Source organism: Coffea arabica, chromosome 5c, assembly GCF_036785885.1.
Source record: "Coffea arabica cultivar ET-39 chromosome 5c, Coffea Arabica ET-39 HiFi, whole genome shotgun sequence".
In the NCBI taxonomy this organism is placed as follows: domain Eukaryota; kingdom Viridiplantae; phylum Streptophyta; class Magnoliopsida; order Gentianales; family Rubiaceae; genus Coffea; species Coffea arabica.
The window spans coordinates 20362689-20373186 of record NC_092319.1 but is presented as its reverse complement, the minus strand read 5'-3'; positions in this window follow the sequence as shown (position 1 = coordinate 20373186).

The window sequence follows — 10498 nt, the reverse complement described above, 5'->3', positions numbered from 1 at the left end:
GCTCACCTTAGGGTGAGGTGAGGCTGTCACATAGTTCCAGCATTTAGAGTTGTTTCAATAGTTGCAATACAAGCATGCTGATATTGTGTAAATCGAGTGTCTAGTAGAGCTACACGAGCCACTACAGGAAGTCCTTTTCGTCCATGGTATGAGAAGGAGATCCTAATAGCCCCGAAATGCATATGGGTATATCCCTGTTGCCTCCACTGCAAAGGAAAATCATCTGGAATGTGCAGAGTTATGAACTGTTCCTTTTTGTTGCAGGGATTGGATGTTGATCAATTTTAGAGGCTTGGATATATTCCTTAACTCCTTTTGGATGATATTGGATTAACAATTTTATTACCCATGAAGGGGAGAAAGACTTTTTAGCAAAAACAGTATAAGGATTAATAAGAGGTAACGAGGTAGGATTAACCACCTCTGGTTCAATAGATACTTCATACAGGTAATCTAATTTACTGCTATTAACTTTATTTAATGACAGACCATTAGGAGTAGATACAGCAGTTGAGCTTGATGAAGCCATAAAATATAATAAAGCTATATTATTATTTATTCACTTTCTTCACACATAATAACAAATAAACGATGATAAAGTAAATCAATTCTAACTTGTCTACTGGCTACAGTATAAGACATAGGATGTAAAAACTTAGCAGCATCTTTTTGTTCTTTTTCATAAATATCTATGAACATCAAACAATTTTCTTTAGTAAAATTATCATAGGCACACCAATGATTACCTTCAAAAATACGATCACGAATATGTTCATACCAAGCATAGTAATTGTTATGTAATTCTAACCATTGCATATTGGAATAATATTCACTAATAATATTCATAAAAAATTTGAAAATGTAACTGGGTGGTATTACTGTTTCTCCCCTGGGTATGGCTCTGATACCAAATACCAGAGTGCCTGCTTAGATTCCATTTCAGTGAAATAACTTGCTCCTTGAAAGTATTCCCGAACATGACAACGGCCTTTCTCTTCTCTGGGCCTTCACACGTTCAAGGGACTGTTATCAGAAGAGCAGTTTATACCAAAACTATGATAGTCTAAGCAAAAATACCAGAGTGCCTGCTTAGATTCCATTTCAGTGAAGTAACTTTGATGCGAGACGCGGAAGCAACTTCGGATCTAGAGGAACACGATGAAGATTTGATGGAGTTGAACCCGAACTTGGACCACTCAAGAACAGATTTAACGGTAGAGGACGCCACAATCAAGTATGTGTGCTTGATTGATAAGTCACGAACAGCCTAGGATCAGCTCTAGGATGTTCAACTTAGCTTTCACAAGCTAAGGGAATTTGCCACAAGGAATGAACGAAATTCTGGAAATTTTATTCAATACTCTCAAAAACTCCATGTAACATGCGGCTTGAGGCTATTAATAGCCGTGACTAAGACCTAATAAACTGGAAAGATAACAAGGAAAGTTCGGCCAGGCCCTTGGGCCTCCACTTGACCGAAAGCTAGCCCAACTAACTATAGATCCCCGTACGGCTCAGCGAGGGCACTTAACTGCAGCTTGGCCCGCTATTTGGAGCTTGAACACTTGCATCTTCAATTGTAAGCAGCATTTTAGTAGTCGTGCAAGGATATTCCAACTCAATTCCTTCAATGGCCGGTTTCTCTTGGATTTGGATGGCACGTACCAAGGCTTGGAGGGACTCCTTGAATCTCTTAGCTCGTGCTCGTGTCACTGGGCCTAGGGGCACCTTCACAGGGTCTACTTGTACACTTTGGGTCTCGTGCTCAATCGCATCAAACTTGCTCCTTGAAAGTATTCCCGAACATCACAACGGCCTTTCTCTTCTCTGGGCCTTCAAACGTTCAAGGGACTGTTATCAGAAGAGCAGTTCATACCAAAGCTATGATAGTCTAAGCAACACGCAGTTATGAGGATCTCGGCCTTCCCAGGGAAGAAAACTAAAAAGGTTTAGCCAGACAATTGAGAAACACACTGAAAAGTTTATTGGTAGATTTTTGATACAAGACTTGATGATCCTTTCAACTGATAAGTAACCCTTCCAAAATCTAAAAGACAACTTGACTCTTGGCACCCTGAAAAGGTACCTTTTACAGACTTCAAAGGGTAAACGACCTTTGGTTATTTGAACAGCTAATTGACTCTTGTAATAGTAATTTGTCTTTTCATAAAGGATAAAGCCCATGTCCAAATTGTGGCAAGCACATGGGTCCCTGTGTCTTCAAATTGTCCAGTCTTCTTCTGGGGTGTCAGAAGGAGTAAAATCTGGATCAGTGATGTTCATTTGTTCAATCCAGTCTTCGTGGCTCTTTTTATTCCTTCTTCTATTTTCAATGCTTTTCCATTCTAGACGGTATTTGTAGATTGGTTTTTGTATACTGGAAGATCCTAGGTTATGAGTTTCAGGTATCTGGGAATCTTGAAATTCTGTTGAATTCATTTTATTAATCCATTCTTTTTTAGCCCTGCGGATTTGGGTCCAATAAGGATGAGAACTTTGATAATTCCATGATCCATGAGGTCCTGGCCAAATTTCAGGAGGAATGCATCTGTTCTCCTGGAATATGTATCTCTGAGCTTCTCCATACTCAATTTCTTGGTCTAAAATAGTATGAGACAATTCCCTATAAATAACTACATTGGATAGGGCTTGAACCTGGTTATTTATGAGGTGACAAAGGAGATGGAAATGGAGGAGTAGATGCTTTGGATTTGTAGCAAACAGGTTTTTCCAATAAGACAAGGGTTTAAACCATTGAAGAAATTGTTTAAGATTCTGGACCAATGGTCTATTGAAAAATGGACTCTGAAATTCCATCAAAATATGGTGTTGGTGACACAAGCACCAAAAATACCATAATAATTCTTTTGGAAATTCAGTAGGACTGGCAATAAAGATTTGACAAAAAGGATATTCAGGATTAGTGCCAAAGGGACTGAGTATTGAACCACCATATGAACGAAAAAGTTCAAGTTCATATTGGTTTCTAATCCTTTCAATATTTTCTTTTTCCCATGGATAAGATATTTCATAAATATCTGGCGGATGATCCTGGACTAGGGTAAACATAAAACAAGTTAAGGCTTTTTGTGGTAAGACTTGTTGAGGTAAAGGTTCTTTCCTTGAAAAGAAGTCAGCAACAATGTTTGTTTTCCCTTTAATGTGTTTAACATCAAAGGAATATTGGGAAAACCAGGCTGCCCATCGAAGGAGTTAAGGGTGTGGGATGGTCTTTTGTTTAAAATGCAGCATTTTAGGAAATGATCCCATATCCATTTCAACCAAAAATTGTTGAGAGATGAGGAAGAAATAGAATTTCTTTATTCCATTCCTTACCGCAAGTATCTCCTTGAATGTGGAATGATAATGTTGTTCAGCTATTTTGAATCTTCCACTAGCAAATCCACAGCAATGTCTTTTCCCATTGAGGTCTTCTTCAAGCAAAATAGCCCCCAGTATTTGTCACTGGCATCTGTTTGCAGAATCTTTTTCCCAGTAGAAGGAATAAACAAAGTAGCAAGTCCCGAAAGGATTTCCTTCAACTTCTGGATTGCTTTTGTCTGAGATAATCCCCAAGGAGGAGGATCTTTCTTTAGCATTTTAGTCAAAGGACTAATATGCTTTGAAGCTTTGGGAATGAATTCCCTCACATAATTGATAACACCAAGAAACTGTTGTACCTGTTGTTTTGTCAAATTTTCTTCGGGAAAATCTTTAACAGATTGTCCAACATGTTGTTCAGGTGTACAAGTTCCATTAGAAATTTTCATTCCTAGAAATGAAATTTCGTTTGTTGCCAAAATCATTTTCTTTTCAGAAATCATTATACCATATTGCTTTACCAAATCATGGAATTGATTAAGCAATCTGATATGCTCATTCAAAGAATGGCTGAAAAGAAGAATATCTTCAATATAGATGAGTGCAGTATGTAAGATAGGATGGAAAATCTTTATCATGGCTTTTTGAAAAAGTGATGGTGCTGTTTTGAGGCCAAAAGGCATCACCTTCCATTGATAATGATGATTGGGAATACAAAATCCAGTTTTGTGCCTATCTTCTGGATAAATTCCTAATTGCCAAAACCCAGATTTCAGATCAAATTTTGAAAACCATTTTGCTTTCGCAATTTGAGTGAAAAGTGTAAATCTGTTGGGAATAGGGAATTTATCATCAAGCAGGAAAATGTTAAGGGGTTGATAATTAATTACCAACCTCATTTTCCCTCTTACCTGTTCTGATCTCTTGTTGACATAAAAAGCTTGACATGCCCATTGAGAATCAGAAATCTCAATTAGTCCATATTTTAAAAGTTCCTGACACTCTTGATCAGCAAGTTGAGTGTCTTCAGGATTCATACGAAAATGACTGGCTTTAGTAGGATTGATATCCTCATTCTTTTTGAAAGGAAGATGGATATAAAAATCAGAATTTTCCTACAATGGATGATCACATTTCTTTAGAAATTCCTGATGGTTAGAAGCACAAGACTCTTTGATAATTTTTTCACGAAATCTCGAGTCTTTCTTCTAAAGAGATAGAGGTTTCATTCTCTATAAGATAAAGATTAGGGATTTCTATGAAAGTTTTAAAAAACTTTTTTGATCTAATCCCTCTGGCTGTAATAAAAAATTTGTCCTCTCTGTAAACATCAAAGCCAAGCAAAAGATCTTTTCCTGAATCAAGATTAGCTCCTAAGAATTGGGTAGTGATAACACAATCTGGAAGAATCTTGAGAGTAATGGGATTTTTTGTAATGAAATCAGTATAAAAAGATTTCCCATCAGCTCCTGTAAATTCTTTTTCATAGGAGGTCCAAAAATGGCCAGGTAAAACGTCTTTTTTCATGATGGATAAAGAAGCACCAGTGTCGAAAAAAGCAATTAATGGAATAGGCGTAGAGTACTTGTCCATAAGAAGATGAACAAGTGCCTGAGGATATATTGGCCTTTTTCCCATTTCTTTTGGCCTTGCCATAAGGATTTCTGGAACTTGTAAAGCCAAAAGAGTAGAGTCAGTTTGCTCTTCCTGTTCAGAAAATTCAGATTCTAAATCAGAAAATTGTAAATTAAACTCATTCTGAATTTCTGAAATAAGATGTACTCCCTTTTGATTTTGGGGACAATTTTTTGAAAAATGTCCAGGCTTTCCACAAACAAAGCATTTGGATCCTTTCTTTCCTCTGAACTGTTTAGTTCTTCTCTTGAAAAATCTCCATCTTTTCCTAGAAGGTCTTTTCAAAAATTGTTTATAACTCTTGCTGAATGTCTTAAATCTTTTAAACTTTTTCCTTCTTTTAAATGGTCCACAAGCTTTGCACTTTCCTTTGATAATGAGCTCGGGTTTCTTGCAAGCTTGATCAAGACAAACATCTCCTTTGAGATATTCTCGAATAACCTTTCTGTTGTGACATAGATCATCAAGAGCTAATAAAACTGCCTGCCTCAATTGTCCTGTTGTGAGATTAAGGATAGATCCATATTTATTATGGATATATATATTCCAGCTCCTTCAGCAAGTGACTTTGGTAGAGAACTAATAAATGCTTGTTTGAGATTAATATCTGCACCAAGAATATAAAAAAGTTTAGTCATTCTTTTGAAATACTTATTTATATCTCTCCTATCATAAGATAAACATTTCATCTGAAAAAACTCTTTTCGCTTGGTTTCACGGCTTTCTTTGACATCCCCAATAAACATCAAATGAAGGATGTTTATGTTTTCTGAAAAATCTTGCCGAGTTAAGAAAGTCATTTTGTCAGCATCACCAAGGCTCGTCCACCAATCTTTTAGAATCCTGAAAAATGAGCAGTAAAGGTGGATAAAATTTCAAAATGAGATTCTTCATGAAGATTTTGAGCAGTCATCCAAGCATGAAATTCTTGGAATTTAGCTTCCCATTTTCCAGCAGGAATATCATCAATTGAAAATAATTGTACTCCCTTTATTTTTGGAAAATCTTGTCTTATAGGTCTGGCCGTTGAGGTTTCTTTTTCTTCTCTGGATTCAGGTTCTTCAACAACTTCTGAATTCATAAGGATAAGAGGATTCTTTTCCCCATCTTCATCAGAAAAACTTATAGAGTCTGGGGACTCATAATCTGATGTAGATTTGGAAGAATCTTCTTCTTCAGAAATATTATTTTGTTCGTCTGACTCGGAAGGTTGAGATTCCATATTGTCATCAACTTTAGAAGTGGTAAGGCAGGGGATTGATTGTTGATGAAGATCCTCTAACATAGAAGATAAAGGATTTTCATAAACTATAGTAGCTTCGGTTGCCTTTTGTTCTTGTTGAGCAGAAAAATAGGATTAGATTGTACAGTATACATTAAAGAGGTTTCTGTTACAATCTGCTTTTGTTTTCTCTGCCTTTCTTCCTCTTGCATCATTTGTTTAGCTTCAGTTTTCTGATCGTCTTTTTCTTTCTTTGCCTGAGCTTTCTTTTTCCTTCGATATTCACGAAGAACTTCAGTAATATCAAAGGGTTAGGGTGGTCATATTTCTAAAGTAGAATGATGTAGGCCAATCCCTTAAAGGAATGGCTCCATATCCTGGACTTACCTATTTCCAAAGTAGAATGATGTCATCACCAAATCCGCCTTGGTGCCTTGCAAGTGTGTTCGAGCCCGAGTTCGATTTCATGGGATACACTTCATACCACTTTGAGGACCCTTACCTCATGACCACAAACGATCAAGTTGAGCATACATTGAAGATGGTTTGTGAGATTCAAGGTTCTACAAGGGTTATTTTCCAACTTAGCACATGGGCTTTGAATTGGATGCCATCTGTAGCCATCATAACAAGATTGAGTCGAAGGCATGTAACTCGTCTTGTTACCATTCGTGCTTCAATTTGTGGGCAAATTGCTTTCAAGAAGAGGGGAATGATAAGAACAAGAGGAGCCACTGGAGTAAAGCCATGAGTTTTTCTAGGCTGGTTGTGAGCATTTTTCAAACTAACCAAGAAACATGTAAGTCAATCTGTGGTGGCGTTCGATTTGAGGATTCAGACTACCAACCCTTGTTCGTGTCATTCATTTCCATCTAGATTTGAGGACAAATCCTTCTCAAGTGGAGGGGACTGATGTGTACACGGACCTTAGCCCAAGTAATGACCCAGTCCGAGTTCCATTGGGCCCAGTCACACATGCACGAGTCAAGCTCTTCAAAGAATCCCTCCAAGCCTTTGTTCGAATTGTCCAAGACCAACATGGAGTCCATAGAGACATTGAAGGCTTGGACGGAGACAATCAAGTTATCTACACCATGATCCAAGCCCACGAAGAGTCAAGCGGGCCACCAAAAGAATAAGGCTTTAGGCCCCATCAATTAGTTAGCAATTAGTTAATGATTAAGTAAGAGCATGGGCAGGCCCATCTTGTTCCAAGAGCATGGGTTGACTTTTTCCTTTTCCTAGCCTTTAGGGTTTTAGTCACTTTAGCCTATAAATAGGCTTGCTTTGTAAGGTTTAAGGGTCAGAACTTTGATCAATAAAATTGTCTTATTTTCGTTCCTTCTTCTAAGAAGAGTGTTCGAGCCTTTTACTTGCTTTGGCAAGGGTTTTGAGCAATCTTGCGTCTTGTCCTAGATTGTTCTACCGACCTATCCCGTGGAGTAGTCACCTTCATTGGAGTCGTCGTACTACCGTCTTGAATCCAATCGTGTCGTCCGTTTGGTTCTAGATCTCGCAATTCCAAGCATTGGACATCCTCGCTAGATCCTTGGGCAAATGTGCTACGTGTCTCGAAACAAATTGATCGAGGAACGTATCAGGTACTGGGGAAACCTCTTCTGGACCTAATCCTGACCCCAACGTGCAAATCGCTGCCGCTATACAGCAAATGACCAACTTGCTAGCACAAGTGGTGCAGCAACAGGGCCAAAACCCACACCCTAGTCCTGGAAACCCTGGCAACCACATCAAAAGTGAAGACAGAGCTCTCGAACGATTTCAAAAGTTTGCTCCACCCAAGTTTATTGGGGGGCCCGATCCGGATGTCGCCGAAAGGTGGCTTGAGAAGATGGTCGATATTTTTGCGGCTTTGCACTACACTGACGAACAGCAGGTGACTTTTGCCGTTTTCCAGCTAGAGGGGGCGGCCCGTTCCTGGTGGAACGTAATACGGCAAAAATGGGAACGGGAACAAACGCCCAAGACTTGGGTAAATTTCATAAGGGAATTCAACGCGAAGTTTTTCCCTCCTCTAGTTCACGAGAGGAAAGAAGACGAGTTCATCCGACTCCGCCAAGGGGCTCAATCTGTGGCAGAATACGAGAGTCAATTTACCCGTCTGTCCAAATTTGCGCCTGAGCTAAATCATGACCGAACAACGGCGAATCAGGCGTTTTATCCAGGGCTTGAATGTTGAAATCCAAAAAGACCTCGTGGTGGCTCAAATCAATGCTTTTAGCGAGGTCGTGGAGAAGGCCCAACGGATAGAGAGTGCGAGGTTGCAAGTCCGGAACTTCAAGGCGAAGAAACGTGGCTTTCCTGGGAGTAGCTCAGGACAGGGTGAGAAGAGTACCCCCTCCAAGTTTGGACGAGAAATGGGAGGTGGACGACAGTCGGGTGCAGGCAGAGGGACTCCGTTTAGGCGTGGCCAAGCTGGGCGAGGGCAAAGAGGAAATTTTCAGGAAGGCTCAGCTTCAGCATCTCGCGGTCCCTGTGGACATTGTGGGAAGCCAAATCACACAAAAGATAACTGCTGGAGGAAGGAGGGCAAATGTCTGCGATGTGGAAGCGCAGACCACCAGTTGGCCACTTGCCCGGTCCTAAAACGAGACGAAAAGGGGAGCCAACCACCGCCAAGGACCAATGCTGGACCAGCTAAGGGAGATGGGTCCAAACCTAAGGTGCCAGCTAGAGTGTATTCCTTAGAGCCCCATCAGGTCCCAGATTGCTCAGAGGTCGTAGAAGGTATGATCCCTATTTTCCACCGCTTTGCCAAAGTTTTAATTGATCCTGGCGCCACTCATTCCTTTGTTAACCCTGATTTCATGTGTGGCATCGATATAAAACCTGCTAGTTTACCATACGACCTCGAAGTTAGTACACCTACGGGGAATCAACGTTTGATTACTAGTATGGTTTATAGGGATTGTGAAGTGTGGGTAGGAGAGAAGAGATTGTTAGGGGACTTGATAAGCTTGGTCATTAAGGGGTATGATGTGATCTTAGGTATGGATTGGCTAGCCAAGTATAATGCCCAACTGGATTGTAAAACGAAAGTGTTAGAATTCCACATCCCTGGTGAGGCAACCTTAAGGTTGGACATAAGGGGTAGGCTAGCCTCATCTGCTTTGATTTCGGGCATTAAGGCTAGAAAACTGCTAAGTAGAGGGGTGTGACGGCCCCACCTCCCCCTAAGGCGAACCAGAGGGTTCGGCGGACCGCCTGCCCAACTCTCGCTGGGACTCAGTCGAACCTCAATCAAATCCAAAATAAAACCACCAGATCAAACGAAATAACAATCCAAAACTAAAAGCGAAACTTATATACATTTCTATCTCAAAAGGAAGTACAATTATCGAATATACAAAAGTTCCCAATTCGTCATTCATCCAGCCCGTGCCAAGCACTAGGGCGAGAACCATTACAAAACAAAAAAACTAGATTAGGCTAACCTACACTGGGCTCTCGTCCTTGCTCGCATCCCCCTGTTAAGGAAAACAAAACTAAAGGGGTGAGCTAAAAGCTCAGTGAGGTTCTGACCACATAGGCAACAAGAGGTTCAAAGCATTCATTACATATAACCAATAATTCAATATACAAATACAAAATAAAGCGATAAACACATTCATTATAAGGATACGGCTCACAGGGAGCCATTCATTCGTTTGTTCGTTCATTCATTCTCCTGTCATTCCCCTTATTCCTCCAATCATTTAAAATACATTTTCGGTAAGTAAAATCCTCGTTTGCATTGACATTCGTTCGTTCATTTCATTCACCCCCTCCTGGACATTGGCCAGGCCCCACCCGACAACAAGGTAATACTCGAGTATACCAAACGTTCACCCAGGGTCACTAAATCGGCCGACCGAGTCCGCTTCTGGCTCGAATCGATCAGCAACGAAGGACAAGGGCCCAGTTCAGCCAAACGGCTTACATTCATGCGCAACTAGCATTTAATCATTTAATCATTGAAAATTTCACATTCATTTAGGTCGAGTGCGATAAAGTACACACTCGCCTAGAAAACTCATTTTAAGCAATCATTGAAAGCACTTAACACATTATCAATCAACAATAACAAGCCAATAAGTCAAGGAAATATAACAAACAAGGAACACTCACCTAGTTAAGCAAAATAATGTCCAAAGTATCCTCCCGGATAACACTCTCAATCGCCAAGAAACCCTAATAATAGCCAAGAGAAAATATTATAGTTAAACCCCCCCCAAAGTTTAAGTGAACGAAAGAAAATCTGAATAACTACTAGTACAAAGTATAAGTATAGTTTTGGAAGTGAAAAGAGTACATTTAAACCAA